This window comes from Rhinopithecus bieti, unplaced genomic scaffold, assembly GCF_001698545.2.
Source record: "Rhinopithecus bieti isolate Rb0 unplaced genomic scaffold, ASM169854v2 scaffold_32012, whole genome shotgun sequence".
In the NCBI taxonomy this organism is placed as follows: domain Eukaryota; kingdom Metazoa; phylum Chordata; class Mammalia; order Primates; family Cercopithecidae; genus Rhinopithecus; species Rhinopithecus bieti.
In genome coordinates, this window is record NW_016814432.1 from 1,473,088 (window position 1) to 1,495,285 (window position 22,198).

At 41.4% G+C, this 22,198-nt stretch overlaps 1 pseudogene; it reads left to right on the plus strand.

Annotated features, from left to right (window-relative positions):
- The first annotated feature begins 13,571 nt into the window (after nt 1–13,571).
- LOC108514236 (phosducin-like protein 3 pseudogene) lies at nt 13,572–14,290 on the plus strand (annotated as a pseudogene).
- Nucleotides 14,291–22,198: the final 7,908 nt, after the last annotated feature.

Sequence of the window (22,198 nt, forward strand, 5' to 3'; positions counted from 1 at the left end):
AGCAATCAGGCAAGAGAAAGAAATAAAAGGCATCCAAATTGGAAAAGAGGAAGTCAAATTGTTCCTCCTTGCAGATGACATGATTTTATGTCTAGAAAAACCTAAAGGCTCTGCCCAAAAAAGGGAAAAAAAAAAAAAAAAAAAAAAAAACCCCTTAGGTATGATAAATAAATTCAGAGAAGTTGCAGGATACAAAATCAACATACAAAAATCAGTAGCATTTCTATATACCAATAATGAACAATCTGAGAAAGAAATCAAGAAAGCATTCCCATTTGCATTCACCACACACACACAAATACCTAAGAATAAATTCAACAAAGGAGGTGAAAGACCTCTGTAAGGAAAACTACAAAACACTGAAGAAAATAAATTGAAGAAGAAACTAACAAACGGAAAGCATCCCGTGTTCATGCATTGAAAGAATTAATATTGTTAAAATTACCATATACCCAAAGCAATCTACAGATTTAATTCAATCCCCATCAAAATACCAATGTCATTTTTTATAGAAATAGAAAAAAATCCTAAAATTTGTATGGAACCAAAAACAGTCTAAATAGCCATACAAAATCCTGAGCAACAAGAACAAAGCTGGAAACATCACACTCTCAAGTTTAAAATATATTGGCTTGTAACCAAAAGTACTAAAGTACTTTTGTACTCTAAAGTACAAGGCTAAAGTAACCAAAAAAAGCATTGTATTGGTAGGAATGAAGGGGGAATGAAGAGACGTTGGTTAATGGGTACAAACATACAGTTAGATTACAGGAATAAGATCTAACGTTCGATGGTAGAGTAGGGTGACTATAGTTAACAACAATATATTGTATATTCCAAAATAGCTAGAAAAGAGGAATTGAAATATTCCCAATCTATAGAAATTATAAATACTTGAGGCAATGGATACCCTAAATATCCCAAATTGATCCTTATCCATTCTATGTATCAAAATGTCATGTGCCTGTAAAATATGTACAAATATTATGTATCAATAGTAAAATGTTCAAGTCTTGTTACAACAGCATGTTTACAAACATGAACTTTTAAGTCAGACAGACAGAGGTGAATCCCAGCTTTACAATTTGCCAGTTGGGTGACCCAGGGCAACTTAGGTGGCTTCTCTGAGCCCCAGTTTACTCATCTCAAAATGAGGAGAATAACTTTCCGATAGGGGGGCATGTTTAATGTGTTTAGCACAGTGCCTCACACAGAGTTAAACACTCAAGAAATTGTAGCTTTTTGTAGAATTACCAAGAGCTGTAAATGGAACCGCCTTTATTTGATCTTCATAGAAACCATCAATATCCCATCCCATTAGCCTTTGGGTACTAAGTTCATGGTTTATGTTGACTTGACTTGATGTCTGTCTTTTTTCCCTCAAGTCTCAGTGGGGAATGAAAGCTCTCCCTATTTGGGCCCTGGAAACTGTAGCTGGCTCCATCCCATGCTCTTTACCTTACCTTCCTGCCCAGGCAATCCTCAGCTCAATAGAAAGCTCAAGCCCTACAGATGTCAGTTCAGTTGAACCAGAGGTTCAATTATGCTGTGTATCTATCTGCTCCAGGGTAGCCTCTGCCTCAGAAGAAGACAAGATAAGTGGTTGATCTGCCACTGACGCTCTGCCCCCAGGAGCTTTTGTTTCTCCATTCCTGGCTCCTGGAGGTAAGGACAATTTCGGAGAAAGTGGTTGCTGTAAGAGATCATTGTTACATTGTTACAAGAAGGCAAATCTCTCCAATGCTCAGCTTCAAGGTGTAGGTAATGTTAGGGTGCCCTATTTTTGGGATTCTCCCATTTGTCTGGCAACCAGAAAATACAAGAAAATACAGCACAGTCTTGCTATTAAGCACCTTGCTGTTCCAGAGGTTCAATTTTACTGTGTAGCTGTTTCTCTGTCTAAGACCTGTAAATTCTACATCACAGATACTGTTTTGGGTATGGTTACATTCAGGAAGCTCCTGAGTCCCTGAGCCATTATAGCATCATCTCTCTTCAGCAAATACGGGACATGGGACACTGGCGTATAGCCACAAAAGGAGAAATGTATCCACCAGGAAGTCCCATCAAAGAGCACAAGAAAATGAAAAGGGACCAGGCAGTCTTACCACTGCTCTCCATCAGGCATTCTCCTTCTCTCTTTTTTTTTTCTAATTATGTGTAGTCATCTTTCCTGGAAAATGTAAATCTCACTCAGTGAAATTACTCATATTTATAGGCCCTGCCTGTACCAAGCGGCACTGAACTCTGTTAAAAATGATAGAAGGTAGATGCCTTTGAAGGTTGGGATCAGCCAACCAATTGTTTCAAGATTCACCTCAATTGACTTTAAGACGCACATGGGTATCATTTGGCAATAAAGCAAGTTTTATTAAAGTTAGGCAACTTTCTGTGAGAGACAGACATAGAATCCTGACAAAGAGAAGAGCTAAAATTAAACAGACACGTGGAATACTGAAGAGCTGAATTCAAACAGAAACTCGATGTCGTCCAGACAATAATATTCCATCTACAAGTGCCTTCTCCCCACCTCTAGGATGGGAACTTCCTTGTCACATCAGACCCTTGTAAAAGGCCTCTGTGAAAACTGATGAAGGGTTTGGGTAGCCAAAAACTCTCTTTCTAATGCCATACTTAAAGTTCTCCTAAACTTTTAAATCCAACATCCCCTAAACAAATACGTCCATGTATTCATAATAAAACAATTTTTTTTCAGAAGAGGATTCAATTAAAAAAAAAAATTCCTATGTCCCTGCTCTTCAATGTTTTGGCCATTGCACAGTAACGGTGTCCCTAATTCTCTCTTTTAAAACCAAATGCACGTCCCCAACCATGGAAGATATTGAGCCATTAAATTTGGGGTGCTTCTGCAAATGAAGTTTTGTATATGTTTACTTCTTGGTACAAAAGAAATTACATGCACATTACACTAACATCAGAAAATACAGACAAACAAATGAACCATATCAAACAGCTACAATTCCAATCACCGAGAAATGATACATGCATATAAACATACCTGCACATTATATGTGCATTCCATATGCCACACAAATGTATGAGTAAATAATTTGTCTTCATGAGCATGCAAACATATACATACATCATATGTGCCCTATGTAAAAATATATATACATCGTCTTCTGCTTGCATACAAACATATGTATGCAGAGCAGATGTATTTCTTATGATACAAGCATATGCATACATTATATGTGTTTTTCATATACACACAAACACATATGCATACTACATGTGCCTGTCATAGTCACACAACCATATGCACATAATATGTGCCTTTCATATGCCTGCAAACACACATGAACCTCATTGTCTTTTATGCACATATATACATATATACGTGTCATATGTGTCTTTATCTGTATCTGTGATTTTCCAAAACTAAGATAATGTACACATTGTGTACATCCTCTATTGTCACCTGATTTTTCACTTTGCCTTTTTTTTTGTTTCTCACTTTCACAGGATATACATCTTTCCACACCAATAGACCTTCTTTTCCGATGTAGCATTATTTTTCATAGTTGGCGAATATACAGTTATGGACTCATAACAGCAACGCATCTAATCATCCTCTACGGTTAGACATTGAAGTAGTTCATGCCAGTGTTTCTAACAGAGCATCTTGGATTTGTCATAGTGTCAAGCATAGTTTGAGGGTCACACGTAACTTCTTACTCTACCAGACCTTCATAGCTTAACGGTTTGTCATTTCTGTGGCATATTTCAGCCTTGGAGGAGAGTCACTTAACTACAGTTATATTTCCTCTTTCTATCCTGGCTTGTGGCCGGGGCTGTGCCTGAAGGACAGGGCTTCATGTTGGACAGATTTCTGGATTTTTGAAATGTAACTCAGTCCCATTTGGTTCAATAACCATTTATTAGGCTTTGCCCCACATGCACATAGTAGATTCTCTGTAAACATGGGTTGGATGAAAACATATTTTTACAAATGGAATCCCACAGCACCTGGCAAGCCACTTCATTCTTAGTTGTGTCAAAGGCAGTACAATGAGGGTCAGCTGTGATGTCAGACAGGCGTGGGGTCCAGCCGTGGTTCTGTGTCTTACAAAAATCTATGACCGTGTAATACGTAACTTCTCAAGCCTCTGTTTCCTTACCTGCAAAATTTGGTTAATTACGACACCTTCCCCATGGGGCTGTGAAGATGACACAGACAATGTAAGTAAAATACTTCGCACAATGTCCGGTATGCAAGCAATGTGAGCTGTCATTATTATTATTATTGGCTATTGCTTCCTGAGTAAGATAAATGAAGCATTCGAATTAAGTGCTAAGCTCTTAGTGGATACTAAGTTGGATTTAATTAAGTAGTTTTTCAGTTAGTATAAGGGGGTAAAAAAGAGAAGAAGAAAAGTTGCTTACTGCGAAATCTTCCTGAATCTCCACAGGGCCTATCCACCCAAGTTTGTTGACCGGGCCATCTGGTGAGTAAGCGAGTCTGTCGGAGGTTTTCTCTAGGTTTAGTGGGTGTGATGATAACACAATCCTCAGTGACTGCACGGTGTGTTTTATCTGAGGGCCTCAGGGCCTGAATTGTGATACTTATGTGTATGGCTTTTGTTTCCAGATGGAGAAATTGCACTGTAGAGAATTCTTTAAAAGCAATGACCCAATATTGCAGATTGCTGAACTGTATCCACACCCAAGACTGAGCATTGGATCAATCCAGAATATATATCAGGTGTTCTGCAATGTCTGCCTGAAACCATGACTCTGCCTCCTCCAGCTGTTGCTACATCTCACTATGGGTTTCCTGTGACATTTTGAGCAAGTATGCCTCTGTGACAGGGGTTCTTACACTCCAGAATGGATGAGAAGCACCGTAAGTGGCTTTTAAAATGCATATTCCCTGGCCGTTCAGTGGCTCTATGGGTCAAGAATCTGAATTCTCAACCACCTACAAGGTTCTAGTGTCAATGGTCTGTGGGCTGCACATTGAGAAACCTGTTCAGTGAGTGCAACAAAGGCTCCACATGTGAGAAAGGAAGCATCAGGTCTCTTGAACCCGTTCTTTAATCTCTAGGCTGCACCTTCTCTTTAAAATCTGCTAATAACACCATGCGAGAAAACACCTGAGCTTGAAAAGCCCATGTTCCAACACAATTATCCTTCACCGCTCTGGAAAATTAACTGTTTGCTTTGATTATCCCTTTGTTAAACTCCAAAGTCAAAGAGCTCTGAAAGGCATATGGTTATTTTATTTAAGGTTTCAGGTGACTTCAGTTGCCAAATATTTAAAAAATTTTAAATTGCTACATGACCTCTTAGTAGTACAATTAGATTTCCTGACAATAAAAATAAGGCGGCCGGGCGTGGTGGCTCACACCTGTAATCCCAGCACTTTGGGAGGCCAAGGCAGGCGGATCACGAGGTCAGGAGATCGAGACCATCCTGGCTAACATGGTGAAACCCTGTCTCCACTAAAAAATACAAAAAATTAGCCAGGCATGATGGCGGGCGCCTGTAGTCCCAGCTACTAGGGAGGCTGAGGCAGGAGAATGGCGTGAACCCGGGAGGCAGAGCTTTCAGTGAGCCGAGATCGTGCCACTGCACTCCAGCCTGGGCAACAGAGCAAGACTCTATCTCAAAAAACAAAACAAAAAACAAAAAAAAAAGGCTTTTGGTTTTCACCATTTATAGTAAGTACAGCTAATATTAAGTATAATTTTAAAAGCCCTTTATTTTCTCAGAAAGAAAAAAATAATCAAAATCTGTTCAATGTGGTATTGAATAATTAAAAACAAAAGAACAGTATTCTTCGCAGTGTTTAATATTAATTGCTTTTTTACCCTTGACACTGGTGCTAATTAAATTTTCATTTTATTTTCCATGACTTGTTTAAACAGCTTTTGCAAATTATTGCTAATCAGCATAATAAAACTGAATCACCTATTAGACAATTTTGTTTTGAATTAAATGGCATTAAAATAATTCTGGCTGCCTTGTGTTATAATGTGTTGCAAGAATACCAGCCACTACAGGTAATATGCCTTAGCTTTTACACACATTTTAAGTCAATCTACGGATGTATTCACATACATGCACAAACATGCAAAGAGGCAGTGCTGTTCAGTTGAACAGGTTTCCGGCTGGATTTATCTCCCATCTCTACTGTCTTCTCAAGAGGAAATCTAAGGCAAATCTCTTCAACAACCTGAAACCTGGTTTTCATCATCAGCAAAATAAGGAGGATGTATTTTTGAGGGGAAAGAAGGGTGATCCGTGGAAATAGAGGTTTCCCTAAGCCCTATTTGCAGCCCCTTCCAGCAAGATATGATTAACGGCGGTGGGGGAGAGCCAGTTGCCCCACTCCCCAGAGACTTCCCTGCAGTTTCGAAGCTGTAGGACACAAATGGTGAGTCTAAAATATTAGCAGCAGCCACCAGTGAGGATCCACATGGCTCACAAAGAATGAAGAGAAATGATAGGGCCAAGTGGACCAGCTGGTAAAACCCCAGGGTCCCCAGTGCATTAGTGGGCCCTGGAAGAGGTGCCTTAGTGGTGCCCAGCAGGGCACTGGGTCTGTTGCACATGGCAGGGCAGCTTTGGGGGCAGCGGTACACAGCAAAAATTTCAGGAGCAAGTGTGAGATTTACCCTCAGAAACTGCGCTTACCTACGTGTGGGGGTGAAGGAACGTGAAGCAGTAGTCTACACATGCTCATCAGATGACTACCAACTCCTTCGCACTTAACAACAACCCTGGAGTTCATAGAATAGATAGGTTACTCATATTGTTATGTCTTAGATGACAAAAGAGAATTGCAAAACAGGAAGTGACTTAATCCAAGATGATGAGCGGGGAGGTCAAATATTTTGTGATGAAATCATAATCACAGCTCATGGCATGAAATGGAGGGTTCATGGTCTTACACAACACTTTTTGTTGGTGTTGGCATCAGAGCTAGAGCACTGAAGCGTGTGGGACAAGGCCTGATCTTGTATAACCGGAGTCTTCGGGGAAGAGGGTACTGATAGGAGCTACAAGACCTGATCATTTGTGTTGGCTGTTCCAGTAACTGGATAAACAATCTCAGATGAGTCCGTTAATTTCCTCACGGTTTAACAGAGAAGGATGAAACAAATGCTACCTATCTCAAAAGACTTAAGATGAAAGAAGAATAAAAAACATATCATTAAAAATGGTCAGAAAAGTTTAAAGTTTCATACAAAATGTTAAAATATCTACGTTAATGATCCTTATGTACAATAAAGAAGGATACCTCCTGACATACAGCAATTTGCTGAGTTGCATTAATATCTACTTGTTAATTGGAAACACCGAGCCAGTAGACAGTAGTAATTTTCTTCTGGCAAATACATTTCAAACTATCTCATCCAGTTTTTCTCATTAGAAACAACAGATGCTAGAAGTTAGTGAAAAAAATATTTAAAGCACTCAAGAGAAAGTAACGCTCAACCCACAATTCTATACCTACATAAATTATTATGCAAAAATAATGGCAAAAGAAAGGCAATCCCAGTCATGCAGAAGTTGCCCTTCGAACTGGACTTTCTTCCACCCTTGCCCAAAGCAGTCTGTTTCTAACAACCAGTCAAAGGGGGATTGGTAAGGTGGAAGTTGGGCATGTTATTCCTCAGCCCACATCATTTTAAAACTTATTTTAAAACAGCTTTATTAAGATACAACTTATATGTCATAAAATTCACTCCTTGTATGTGTATAATTTTGTTATTTTTAGTAAATTTATGGAGTTATGCAACCATCACCACAATCGAATTTTAAAACATATCCACTACCACAGAATGTTCCCGGGTTCCACTTTGCAATTAATCCCTGCTACTACTAATGCCTCCAAGCTCTAGGCAGCCAGCAATCTACTTTCTGTCTCTCTAAATTTGCCTTTACCAGACATTTCAGAGAGATGGACTCATGCAATCTGTAGTTTTTTTGCATCTGGCTCCTTCCACATGGCATAACATTTTTGAGATCCATCCATGTGGTAGTACGGATTAGCAGTTTGCTCCTTTATTTATTTATGTATTTTTATTTTTTGAGATGGAGTTTCACTCTTGTTGCCCAGGCTGGAGTGCAATGGCATGATCTTGGCTCACTGCAACCTCCACCTCCCAGGTTCAAGAGATTCTCCTGCCTCAGCCTCCTGAGTAGTTGGGATTACAGGCATGCGCCACCACACCTGGCTAATTTTTTGTATTTTTAGTAGAGACAGGGTTTCCCCATGTTGGCCAGGATGGTCTCGAACTCCTGACCTCAGGTGATCCACCCACCTTGGCCTCCCAAAGTTCTGGGATTACAGGCGTGAGCCAATGCGCCCAGCTTAGTTGTTCCTTATTTGTTGCTGAATAGTATTCCAGTGTGTGGTCAGGTCACATTTTGTTATCTGTGCACTAGCTAATCATCAGATTGTTTCAAGGTCTTGGCTCTCACGGATGATGCTGTTACAAACGACCATGTACACATCTTTGTGTGGATCGCCCACATTGTTCAAGCCTTCCCACTTCCTTCCGAGTAAAACCAAAGCTTTGGCTATGGGCTGCAAATCCCTACCCTGTGTGGTTTTCTAGTACTGCGCCTTACTGCTCTCCTCTCACCCCCTGCTCCCCCGTCGCTCACACCACTGCCACCACACTGGCCTCCTGGCAATTTCTCCGACACATCAGGCATGCCCTTCCCTCAGAGTCCGTGCTCCAGCGGTGCCTTCAGCCCGGAAGCCCTGGACCCTATGCCAGGATACCCTTGTAGCTCATCTGCCCCAAATCTTTGCTCAAATGTTCTTTCTCAACCAGGCCTTCACAGGTCAATGCTATTTAGAGGGAGACTACTCTTCTTCTCCCTTTCAATCTCCCTTACCTATTACAGACAACTTCCAACTTTTTGTTATTGGAAGTGTGGGGCGAGAACCACGGACAGGCAAGACAGCATTACCAGGAGCCGGTCAGAGCTGCACAGCCTCGGTCACCACAGACCTGCTGAGCCGGGATCTGCATTTTCCAAGGTTCCCAGCTGGTCTTCAGGTACACTAAGGTGTGGAAAGCCCTGTTCTAACATACAACATGATTTACTTCTTTATTATACATATTGTTTACAGCCATAATTTTGACTAGAACGATCGTTTCACAAAGGTTAGAGATTTTGTTATTTTATTCATAATGAATCCCAGAGGCTAGAACAGTGCCTGGCACATATTCATTGAGTAAGCGGATGTTTTCCTGTAAATATCTGTAAGGAATTATCCTTCTACATTACCTGTAGAAGCCAGTGATTTAAATTAATAGTCTTGGACTTAAGCCTGGGTGGGGAACAATAGAAAAATTAAAATTTTCCACTTCTTCTGGGTAGTAAAAAATATCAGTTCACTAAAGAATGCCTTCAAAGACTAAAGTATGAGTAGAAATATGAAGAAGAAAAAGAAGCCGAAGAAGCAACACTGGACCACCTGTGGATGGCTGCCTGTCTCCCTTTCCCCGGACACGCAGCCTCCCGAGCTCAGCTGCCGTCAGCCCTGTGTGGAGCCGGCCGTGGAAACGCCCTGACATGGAGTTAGAAGCCCAAGCCAGCATTTCAGACTTGGCCTTCACTGACCAAGAGAGCTGCTTAACCACTTAACCACGCGGCTTCAAGGGCTCCATCTGCAAAACGCAGGCTTGAACCACAGGACTCGTTATGCTCCTTCTTGTTCTGTGTTCTCTAAATCCATCCCATGGGATGGTTCTCATCCTCATTTCTAGGAAAACAAAGCCCAGGTGGAATCTCTTTTCTCATCTGCAGGACTGATGCCTTCCTTGGCCTAAATTTCAACAACATGTGACTATAAAACTTACCTGTGTGTGAACCCTACAGATTTCTGCAGGGGGCTATGTGGGGATGGGGGGAGATGACCCCATGGTGGGCCCTGAGTGCTGGCCTCTCGCTGTCATGCTGAGCACCCCTACCTTGCCGCAGCCTACGATCTCACTCTCCCACGGGCACTCTGTTTCCTGGAGTGTGGATCCACTGTCACTTCCCCTCACCCCATCCTTAGGCTTGGTGGGTAGTAATATCTCCTGCCCCTCTTTAGACTCGGGGGCCTAACCGGAAAACAGGTGCATTGGTAGATTTGGTAGCAGAGGAGCCCTAGCGTCCCAGTGCTCTACTTGGGCATGAGACCAAAGCCCTTAAATCCATTTTCGCTGGGCACCTACTGTATAACCAATGCTGTAAGGCAGTGTCCCCAACGCATACTGCGGCAGAACACTTGTTTTGTGGGGTGTTCAACGATATTACCTGGACAAAAGAGTCCGGAATCTAACAAGTTTGGGAAACTCTGGATTAAATAAGGTTAACTATGTTTCTTTTAGGCAGTGCTTCTCAGAGCCTTAAGATGTGAGCATGCATTGAGAATTTCCAAAATGGGAGATGTAATGGGAGGCACTCCCATAGTTAGGTAACCAGGCAGCCCCTTTTTATTTATTTTATTTTATTTTTTGAGATGGAGTCTCACTATGTTACCCAGGCTGGACTCAAACTTCTGAGCTCAAGCAGTTATCCCGCCTCAGCCTCCTAAGTCGCTGGGACTATAGGCACAAGCCACCATACCTGGCTTTTTTTTAAAAACAAAGGATCATATTTTGGAAACATGTAGGCCCTGGAGCACACAGACCCATGGGATCTCGTGGCCACCTGGCTCAGCCTATCTTCTGCAGATTTGAATCCTGGACCTGAGGGAGAAGTGAAGCAACTTGCCCCAGGGCCCCCTGGCTGACACTGTAGGCCACGCCTCCCATTTCTCAGCTGAAATAAAAGGCATGTTTTTGTTGCAAATATTTAGTTGACCATTAATTTACCTAAAACCAGTGACTCTCATAGGGACACACAGACTTTCAAGAAGAAAAATCATTAAAGTGAAAAAAGGAGATTTTCAGGGAACCGCTTTTTTTTTTTTTTTTTTTTTTTTGACATGGAGTCTTGCTCTGTCACCCAGGCTGGGTTGCAGTGGCACAGTCTTGGCTCATTGCATCCTCCACCTCCTGGGTTTAAGCAATTCTCCTCCCTCAGCCTTCCAAGTAGCTGGGATTACAGGTGTACACCACCACACCTGGCTAATTTTTATATTTTTAGTAAAGACGGGGTTTCACCACCTTGGCCAGGCTGGTCTCGAACTCCTGACCTCAAGTGATCCACCTGCCTTGACCTCCCAAAGGGCTTGAGCCACCATGCCCGGCCAACTGCAGCTTTTTAACAGCTAAGTGTGTGTTCTTTATTATCTTGAGTCCCAGGGAATAAATTAGAGAAAAAATTGTGTGTATATAATTGTGTCTGAATGTTATACTTTTTGCTAAGAGAAATAAAATCAAGGAAACAAAATGCAATAATAAACACAATCTTAAGTTGTCAATTTTCTGTAAGAGACATAATTTCATCAAAAGCATAATTATAAGCTTTACCTTGTTAATAACTTTATTGATCATAACTTTGATTACTGCAATGGACTGAATGTTTGTGACCCCCAAAATCCATATGTTGAAATTCTAACCCCTAAGATGGTGATATTAGGAGGTGGGGCCTTTGGAAGGTGATGAGGTCATGAGGGTGGGGCCCTTGTGAATGAGATTAGTGCCTTCTTAAAGGGCACTATTTCTGCCACACGAGGACACAGGAAGAAGGCAGCTGTCTGAAGCCTGGAAGAGTGCCCTCTTCAGAACTCTTAACATGCTGGCTCCTTTATCTCCAACTTCTTTCCTCTAGAACTATGAGAAATAGGTTTCTGTTGTTTAGAAGCCGCCCAGTCCATGATACTTTGTTATGGCAGCCTGAACTAAAACAGATATTATCTTGATTATATTTTCTAAAGCAAGATATATTTTGACCATAATACATGTACTAACCAACCCCCTTCTAATCCTCTAAGAGAAAACAGTGCATTAATCTTTCCAGCATTGCAGTTAACCTCATTTTGGTAGAAGAGAAAGTCCTCTGATGTCAGGGAAAAATCCAAGTTTAGAACCACAATGCATGGTATGGTGGTATGAATGGAAGTGGTATATGCATTGTCCTTCCAGGCTAGAGGGGGATCATCAACATTCTTTTGAGAGTGGCTTCCAGGTGGTTGTTCAAATCAAAGTACATGTTTCTTCTGGAAGCTGGTTTAGTACAATACGTGATGTAACTATGAAAACTTGGTTGCCTGAACTTTTCCCTCTTGGGATGTGCCATATTGCTCTAGAAACATCAGAAAGGATTATAAGTGGTCATCACCAGTCTTTTGCTTCATCAATAACAATGCAAAATGACTATTTAAAGGAGCAACACAGGTTAGTCAAACTATATTTGCATACACAAAACTGCATAATATCCGAGTGCCTGGCCATGTTATTTTCAATAAAGCCATAATCATTACTTTCTCATTTCATTATCTTTTTCATTAGCATGGGAAAACCTTTTAGTAACAGAAGTTCATTTTCTTTTAAATAAGCATGGAACTTGCCAGCTTAATAAAAACCTTCACAGACATTTCATTTAATTGTCACCAAACCATAGGATAGGTCAGCTAAGCTTTATTAGTGCCGATTCTATGACGGGGAGTGAGGGGAGAGAATAACATCCAAGTTTGCACAGCTGCCAATGGGCAGAAGTAGACGAATCCGCATTCTTTTGCTCCTGTTTAGTATTTTTGCCCACCGCACCACCCCACCCATATAACTTAGAAGGGCAAGGTACATTGTAGTTTAAATGACACATTAAGATAAAAAGTATATTAAAGTGTATAAAGTGTATGATTAATGTGTATCTTAATGTATATAAAACATATCATTTTATAAAATCAAGAAATATAATATACATAATTATTTTTATAAAATCAAGAAATATAATATATATAATTATGGAAATAATACATACCTTTCTTCCTTTATCTAGAGGCTCATGACATTAAATATCTGTCTACACTTACCGCTGTCTTCCAAAACAAGAATAAGGATTGCAAATCTTGAATTACATTGTCATGACAGTTGCATTTCTCTTGCACTATATTCAAAATTCTATACTATATCAACTGCCACTTTTTAAGTAATGATGTGTGCTAAAGGCTTTTCAAAGTGGAATGAAAGCAGAATCTACAAATACTATGTAATAAAAGAAAAGCTGAGTTCTGAAAGATAAATTTTGACCCATAAATTGACAACCAGTCAAGTTGTTACTACATGTGAAGATAATAGAAAGACAGTCTTATGCATGCATACAAGAGCTTGGAAAATAAACCATTATGTATGTTAACTAACTAAGAAATGAAGTAGAATTAAGAGCTCAAGAATGAAGGTATAAAAAGATTTGCAATGAACTCTGAAATTAGTTAAAACGGAGATAAGCCCAAACACACTTGTAAATATAAATATGCCAAATTAATCCAAATACAAAAATTAAGAATTACTCTCAAAGGAGACAATATGAGGAAAAAATAATTTAAGTATTTACAATCCGGATGTGATTAAATTCAGCCTCCATAGCTGGTAATTAGCAGAGTATTAAAAAATTTGGGGGCACAGCTGGCTCGAGCAACTGGAAACAAGATGCAGGACCCCAACGCAGACACTGAGTGGAGTGACATCTTACGCAAAAAGGGTATCTTACCCCTCAAGGAAAGTCTGAAAGAACGGGAAAGGAGGCAGAAGAGGAGTAGTGCATCCTCCAGCAGTCAGTGGTGACAACACATGAAGATATGACTTTGGAAGAGCTGGAGGATCATGAAGACCAGATTAATGAGGAGGATGAACGTGCTATTGAAATGTACAGATGGCAAAGACTGGCTGAGTGGAAAGCAACTAAACTGAAGAATAAATTTGGAGAAGTTTTAGAGATCTCAGGGAAGGATTATGTTCAAGAAGTTACCAAAGCTATGGAGGGCTTGTGGTTCATCTTGCACCTTTACAAACAAGGAATTCCCCTCTGTGCCCTGATAAATCAGCACCTCAGTGGACTTGCCAGGAAGTTTCCTGATGTGAAATTTATTAAAGCCGTTTCAACAACCTGCGTACCCAATTATCCTGATAGGAATCTGCCCATGATATTTGTTTATGTGGAAAGAGACATCAAGGCTCGGTTTATTGGTCCTCTGGTGTCTGGCAGCATGAACCTGACAAGACATGAGTTGGAATGGAAACTGTCTGAATCTGGAGCAATTATGATGGACCTGGAGAAAAATCCTAAGAAGCCGATTGAAGACGTGTTGCTGTCCTCTGTGCAGCGCTCTGTCCCCATGAGGAGGGACAGTGATTCCGAGGGTGACTGAGCCTACAGCTGCCATCACATGCCAAACTTCCTTGTGACAAATTGTCTGGATTTTTTAAAAAGGGAAAAAGCAAGAATGAATCCTTCTGTTTTTTAGTTTTGTTTAAATTATGTTTCAAATCTTTACATTTTGGAAATAATCATTGCTGGAAATTCTGTTAAAAAATTTTGTTAGTAAATATCTAGGAGTATAATAGCACTTATTTAATATAACATGCAACATTTATTTGAAATAATTAATAAGCATTTAACTTACTGAAATAACAGTCATTCCCTGTAAAATCAAGGGCGAACAAGATTTTTACTACCAATGCTAGGAATAAGCATCATCCTAGATAGCCTGACTAGTGCATCAAGACAGGAAAAAGAAATAGAAGATAGCAGTGGAAGAGAAAAAATAAATGCATCATTATTTTCAAATGATGTGATAGTCTCCTGGTTAACCTAAGAAAATCAACTTAGAGACTGTTCCAATGTATAAGCAAATGACTTCAATACTTGTCCTACAGACTAATGATAATCAGTTATAAAATAAACAAGGAAAAATGCACTCAAAATACCAACCAAAGTATAAATTATGGCAGCAAATTTAATCAGAAAAATAAGAATCTTTGTGAAGGAAACAGCAGGATTTTGCTGAGAGATTTTTTTTAAAGACAAATAAATTGAGTGATAAAATATTCTTAGAAACACATTGGAAATATAAAATTCTCTACAGTTAATCTACAAATTTAATGTAATTCCAATCAAAATTCCAATGTTTATTTTTGTTTTTTTCTTAATGAGAAGAGGGAGTTGGGGAAATTTAACTTGTAATTTGTAAAGTTTGTCTTGAAAATTAAATGCAATCACACAGCTTAGTGCTCTAGTTTTTAGTTTTTTGGTTTCTTTGAAAGGCAGGTGGTCTTAAAATGGGGTGGTATCCAAAATCAGACCTAAATATAGACTAAATATAGAATTTAACATATAAAGAAGACAACATCTCAATAGGGTTGAAACAACCAATTAACCCATTGGAAAAAAATAAAATTAGATTCTTTCTTCATATACAAAAATAAATCCAGATGGATTAATAAATTAGATGTAAAACTGATAAACTACAACACTACTTTCTATGTCATAAACCACAGAGACAAGATTAACAGATTAGCTACATAAAATTCTCAAATTCATGTATGCCAATCATTTCTCTTTCCCCCCTAAATATAACAATGAAACAAAAACAAACTCACTTTTGGCTACAAGTAAGTTACTGGACAACCAGTGGTTTAAGTAGTAAAGATATTTCATTATCTCACATTACAAAAAGTGGGAAGTAAGTGGTTCCAGGTTTGGTACAGCAACTCACCGACACAAATTCTTTCCATTTTCCTCTCCACCATCCCTTATGTGTGGGCCTTGCATGCTCCCACTTGTCATCTTGTATTGCAAGATGGCTGCCACAGCTCCAGCCATTAGATCCACATTCAAGACTGGAATAAGCGGAGGGGAACAGCACCAGCCATAACTTATTATAAGGAGCAAAACCATTCTTAGAACTCTCGCCGATCTTGACTTCTGCTTATGTCTTAAAGGTTAGATCTACATCATAAGGCCTCTCAGAGATACAAGAAAAAGTAGGAAAACCAAGATGTCCTTTTGCAGTCTTGGAAGAGAAAGTCAGGCAGTGGAGAAGGAGATTGGCAGTGGATGCTGGGCTAGCTAACCAACAGTGGCTGACCTACCCAGCATTCACAGAGTTAGACAAATGATGAATTGGGGTGGGGAGGTGGGGGAATTACAGTATCTGAAAGGAAATGAAGAGGCGCATTGCTGTATAAGAGTTCTTACAAATACATATTAAAAACATTGAAAATTATGATACAGTCTAAGGATGTTGTTAGAAGTCAATTTACTAAGGGAAAAACCCAAATAACCATTCAGTAGATGAGGCAAATGATCTATTTCATCAGTAATCTAAGTAACAATAGCTTGGAAATTGACCAGGATTACAACGTTCAATGTTCTCTGTGGGCGAGGCACTCCGTGCGTCCGCTAATGGTAGCATGAACTAAAGGCTCTTGTTAATATGCATCAATGACCTTTGTAAAGGTTCACATCACTTGACACAGTAATTCCAAGAATTAGCCTAAAAAATAGGAAAATATGTAAAGATAAACGCATGGATTTTTATCAAAACATTGTTTAAAATAGCAATAAACTCAAGGCAGTAGGTTAAATAGACTATGTTATCCACTAAAAATAATGCGATGCTTTTCTACCTACGGATGTGGAAATGTCACATGAAACATTGCTGACTGGAAAAGCTACTTGATTTCTTAAACAAGGAACATGTAGTTTTTGCATCTGAAAGATATTTTTAAAGTACAGTAAAATTCCAGCTTTAGAAATCTTAATTTGTATGAATACTGTGGGAATATTTTCTTCGTGTGTTTTCCAAGCTTGATTCTTTAAACATACATTATTTCTTTTTATTGAAATGAAATTACATACAGTGGGACGCACAGCTCTAAGTGTACAATTCAGCAAGATTTTACAAATGTCTACACCCAGGTGAGCCACATGGCAATGAAGCTCCCTTGCGTCTCCCTCCAATCAATCCTCTCCCCATAGGCAACCACTATTGGGACTCACAGTATATATTATTTTCGTAATTTAAAAAATACTTAAAATTTAAATGTAAGAAAACCCTCACAGGAGAACTTGCAACCAACATACGATAATTACAACAAACTTCAGACTGAGAAAATTTGGCATGAAAAATAGTGTTAGAGTAAAATGGCAGACTTTTAAAAATGAGATATCTGTCATTTTTTTAAAGGATTTGCACTCTCATTATTCTTCATCAAACCCTTCTGATTTTTCTGCTGTCATAATGGAATATGTTTTCCATACAACATTACACATGTATATACCATTTAAAGATGGAGTTCCAGGAAAGAGCAGACTTAAAGCCAGGCATTCATCTGGAAAAGTTAATTTCTTCCTCCTCATTTAAGAATGACTCTTTTTGTGTGAGTAGGGGAGGGAGGCCCAAAGACTTTGAATGAATGTCATTAGCAAAAATACACAAGGCTTCTGCCATCAGGGATCTCACAGCCCGGTTAAGGAGATAAGACTAAAGAAATTCATCTGTAGCACAAGATGGCACATTATGTGAGACCCATGTAAGCAAAAGAGTCAAGAGCCCTATTCTGCCCAGCAGTTGTAAGGATTACAGAAACAGGTGACTGTGAAAGCCTTTGTAAATCGCCTGCTGCTGCCTGACACGTGTCTGTTGTGGTTCTCACGGGGTCTGATGGAGAAGCCCAGGTGTTCATTGCTCAGTCTGATAAGTCTTGACCCTGCCCCGCATTCTGATGGCCTGTATGCTCTGAAGGAGCACAATTTCATGAGGGTTAGAGAGGGACAAGAGAAGAAACATGAGGCCGGCGCGATCCGCGCAATCACAGAAGCCCAGTGCAGCCCAGAGTGAGGGGAAAGGCAGGCCAAGGAGGCGGCCCAGTGACCAAGGCCCCAAGGTGATATCCATGTCCTGCCGTGAAGAGGAAAGAGCAGCCTGGTCTGAGAGAGCTGGTATCACCAGCAGTAAGGATGGGGAGGAGGACAGCTCGACATGTCAAGCCTTGAGCTCACGGGCTGCCAGGGGTAACCATCATCTAAGCAAGCTGTGGCCTTGCCGAGGATGGGCCGGGCCTCTGTCACTCACAGGGATCCGGCAGGCAAGCCCCGTCCAAACCACTAATCTCCACACCCTGGCCAGCATCCTTCCCTTGGGGCTGAGGAGCTCAGGAAAAGTGGTGCTGCGTCCACTTTTCCTGAGCAAGGAAAGCATCAGAACCCTGTGGTTTTTAATCCGTGGGAGCATTTTAACCCGGAGGCTTCCTGCTTGTGTAAACTTGTAAGGCCTGATACATTTATGCAGAATTTCTCCTGGTGTGAGGGAAGCACCCAACTGTTTCCAGGTGGCTTCGTATTAAACCTCAATGTGTTTTCCCCAAAACCTTCTTGCCGCACGTTGCTTACATCTGAGTAGTGGAGGAACTTTTTATTCTTGTGCCTCCAGATTTTCCCCAGAGAGTGTTCTCCCGTGGGCCCCATTCGTCCCGTTTTCAATACCCAGGCACACGCTTAGGACCTCTCAGAGCCTGCACAATCTTCTAACAAATTTTGACCCTGTAAAAGTACATGGCCAAAGAAGGTTTCTGCCCTGAAGGCCCTATGGGTGCTGCTACAGTCACGATTTTGCAGCATGGGTCCCTTTAAAACAAGCCCGGAGGAACCAAGCTGAGCACCAGAGTGAGCTCCGCGTCAGCAGGATGTCCACCCTCTCCCGACTCCTGCGCAAGGGCTTCCAAGGCCCCCACATTCCTCCGTGAAGGGGGACACACACAAACCTTTCTCCGAGGGAATGTGTGTGCTGGAGGCAAGAGCTCTCCTAGTGATGTTCTGATGTCCTGGTGTAGACTCGGTCCCCCAAAGCCCGCCTGTCCTTCTAATGGCTCAGGCCACTGAGTCTCAGACTGGCAGCGAAGGGGCACTTCCCAAGTGAGGCCCAGGGAAGCTTAAGTCTGGTAGAACCACCCATTGGATTGTCATATTTGCTGGTTGTCGATTCAGGACGGGAGAGGACCAAGAAGAGAACACAGTTGGGAGCTGGGAGGGTCGACGTCGCTCAGCCACCGCTTCTTTCTGTAACCCAGGAAGGTGGGCTGTTTCCAATGAGATAAAAAATACATCTATTCACCGGTGACTGTGTCACAAGCACATTGCTGAGCTCATTTCCATTTTTGTAAAATAAGAATGATAATACATACTTTGAAGGGTGGTTGTGAGAGAAAGAAAGTCTAATTTCTTTCTTTTGCCTACTTCATTTCTCTTTTTCCCCTGATGGTGCCTTAATCTTGTAACACAAAGAGCCTTTGAGCTTCTTACCCAGCACAGGCCTTGGTTTCTACACAGCCAGTTCTGACACCACTTCCACCTCATCCTGTCCCCAAGGCCGAATAAGAGAGACATTTGTCGAGAGACTTCTGTTCAGTTCTCAGATCTGCATCTGTTAACTTGCTTTTGCAGATGGCTTCTCCACTGTGGTCACATTTTCAGGAGCAAGTTGAAGGTCTGAGGCCTTCACCAGCCCTGTTTTTTCAGAGCATACGGGACGAGATAACCCTGTAGCCCCACCCTGCACTGAGCCCTCAGGCCCTGCAGGGGAGGGGGCTGGCTGTGGGGGAACGTCCCTCACTGTTGGCTAGAGTCGGGGATTTTCATTATGCTGGCATCTTCCAGCTAGATGGACTGTTTCATTATAAGCATTAAAGTCATTTGATCTATTTATGATTGTAGATCAGCTGTTGTAACAAAAATTACACAAGTGTACTTTATTTTAAAGAAACTCAAAATAGAAAAAGCTGAATTTGTAATAATCCCCATGAGGCAATTTCTCCTATTATTGGGAATTCTTCACCGTAGAATTCCTCCATCAATACCTTTAAATCCAACAGAAGGACTGAGAGAGGGAGAACCTCATTTAGTCGGGTGGGCTTTAAACTGGATTCCTGGAGCAGTGGGGATTTCTGCAGACACGCCCCAGGGGACACTGCTCTGAGCCCCGACCCCTACAGCAATGGAAAACCAAACAACGAAAACCAAAACCCAGCAACTTCACTCTTCTGTTCTCTGCACCAGGCTTCATGTGTAAGGTTTGGTTTGAAGAACGGATTTTATGACTGAAATATTTTCAAAAACCGTGGACCCAGTCTAAGAGCATGTGTCACACAAACGAGGACCCCAAAGAACAGAGAAGGGAAAAGGCTTGCTCCAGAGTCAGATGTCGAATTTGCCCGCCCGATCCCAGCCTAGTGGCTGCTAAATTTTCCAAATGCTGTCTTTTTGTGAGGGTTGGGGAAAGTAAAAAGGGAGGAACAAAATTAAACAGATGTGTATTTTTAAAACATCAATAACTATCTGGAGATCCATCACAAATGAAGAGAGAGGATCACTGAATACCCTACATAATTTCATGAACACTGCTTGCAAATAGCAGTGCAAAGGTCTGAAAGTCTGAACAGATTATTTTAAAGGGATAAATGTAAAAATTTTAAGTATATACAATTAAGTACAGAGGTCCTTATAGCATATATTCATTTTTTTTTTCTTTGAGACAGTTTCACTCTTGTCGCCCAGGCTGGAGTGCAATGGTACAATCTCGGCTCACTGCAACCTCTGCCTCCAGGTTCAAGTGATTCTCCTGCCTCAGCCTCCGGAGTAGCTGGGATTACAGGCGCCCGCCACCATGCCCGGCTAATTTTTGCATTTTTAGTAGAGACAGGGTTTCACCATGTTGACCAGGTTGGTCTTGAACTCCTGACCTCAGGTAATCTGCCCGCCTCAGCCCCCCAAAGTGCTGGGATTACAGGTGTGAGCCTGTAATTAATTGACGAGAACCCATTAAAATTTAGATCACTCACTGATGGACAGAAACTCTAAAGATTCTCAAAGTAACTTTTTTCTCTTAAACACGTCAGCCTTTTCCCCTTTCCCTTTCCATTATTTGCTTATCATTTGCCTAACAGACCATTTTCACACTTAATAGTCTAAAGATAAATGTCAAACTGTCTCCTGGCCAAACTGTCAGGACGTTAGAATTTGTGGAAATTTTACTCCATGCACACCTGCTGCAGGGAACAGGGAGCAGCCATTTTTTTGTAGGGCCCTTATCTATAGAAACAACATAAGTCACTCAATATTAGTCCATCAGCATCATTCTGGCTGCCCAAGTTCATATGATCCCATAAAGGAAGTACTGTCCCCGGCAGTGACAGTGGTCTGCGTCCCAGGTGACCCCTATGGGATGGCCTTGTTAGGCAAGGCCCCTAGCTCCAGGCCATCTGGTCGACCCCACCTGCAGAGAGTGGATTGGAGACTATCCCAGAAAGGAGAGATGAGGACAGGGACACTAGGATCAGGCTCAGGGAGCTACGGCCAGAGAACATTATGGTTCCAGCCACCAGGGGCAGGACAGATGCAGGATCCCCCTTGCCTGGATCAAAGAGTGGTACTGACTCTGTAAGTCAAAGCAGCGAAAGAAATGGAAATAGAAAAATTCTATATGCTAGCAACTTTTCAGCCATATCTGTCTGAGCAGTAATTAAACTTGGAGTTGAATATCAAAACAGAAAGGGTGCCATTGCTGTCAAACTGCATTTTGAGTGTCTTCGCTGCAAACGACTTGCATTTCCTGTTTCAAGCATCACTGTGATGTTTCTAAAGAATTCCTACGCATGTGGACCGAGGATGATTATTGTAATGTATGTAGGGCGCCGACTGGCTCTGGGGAGTTTTCAGTCTCCACGGGGATTTTTTAAAAGTGTATCTTTCAAGTTAAACACAGCAGGGAGCCAAGCTACAAGCGTCCATTTTTCCACCTGTGGTCACATTAAGGACCGCAGTAATTGGAACTTGACAAGGACAAGAGCTCCTGGTTTTTAAGGAATTGGGGATAGGCATGTACATTGGCAACGCTGTGTGTAAAACTGCCCTCTCCTCTGTGTTCACCACACTGGAGTCTGGGGGGCTGCAGCTGGCTGTGAATAATCCAAGACAAGGAGTCAGCTGTGCTGCCCAGCACAAAGGGCTCGTGACAAAACCTTGGTGGCCAAACTCTGAATTACTCCACCTGAGGCAAGATCCCCATCCTCATGGTGCCAGGGAGAGCAGTCCTTCCCGGGGGCTAATCCCTGTAGGTAGGGGCCCTCCTGAGCTGGCGTGGAAGACCCCAGCAGGAGCCAGGGCCTGGGGGATCTGCATGTATTTCAACATCAAATGCACTAAGCGATTCCTTCCACAAATCAAACTCTGGCTGCTGTGTCATCCTTCTTCAGGACAGGTTAAGATTCATCTAAGATTC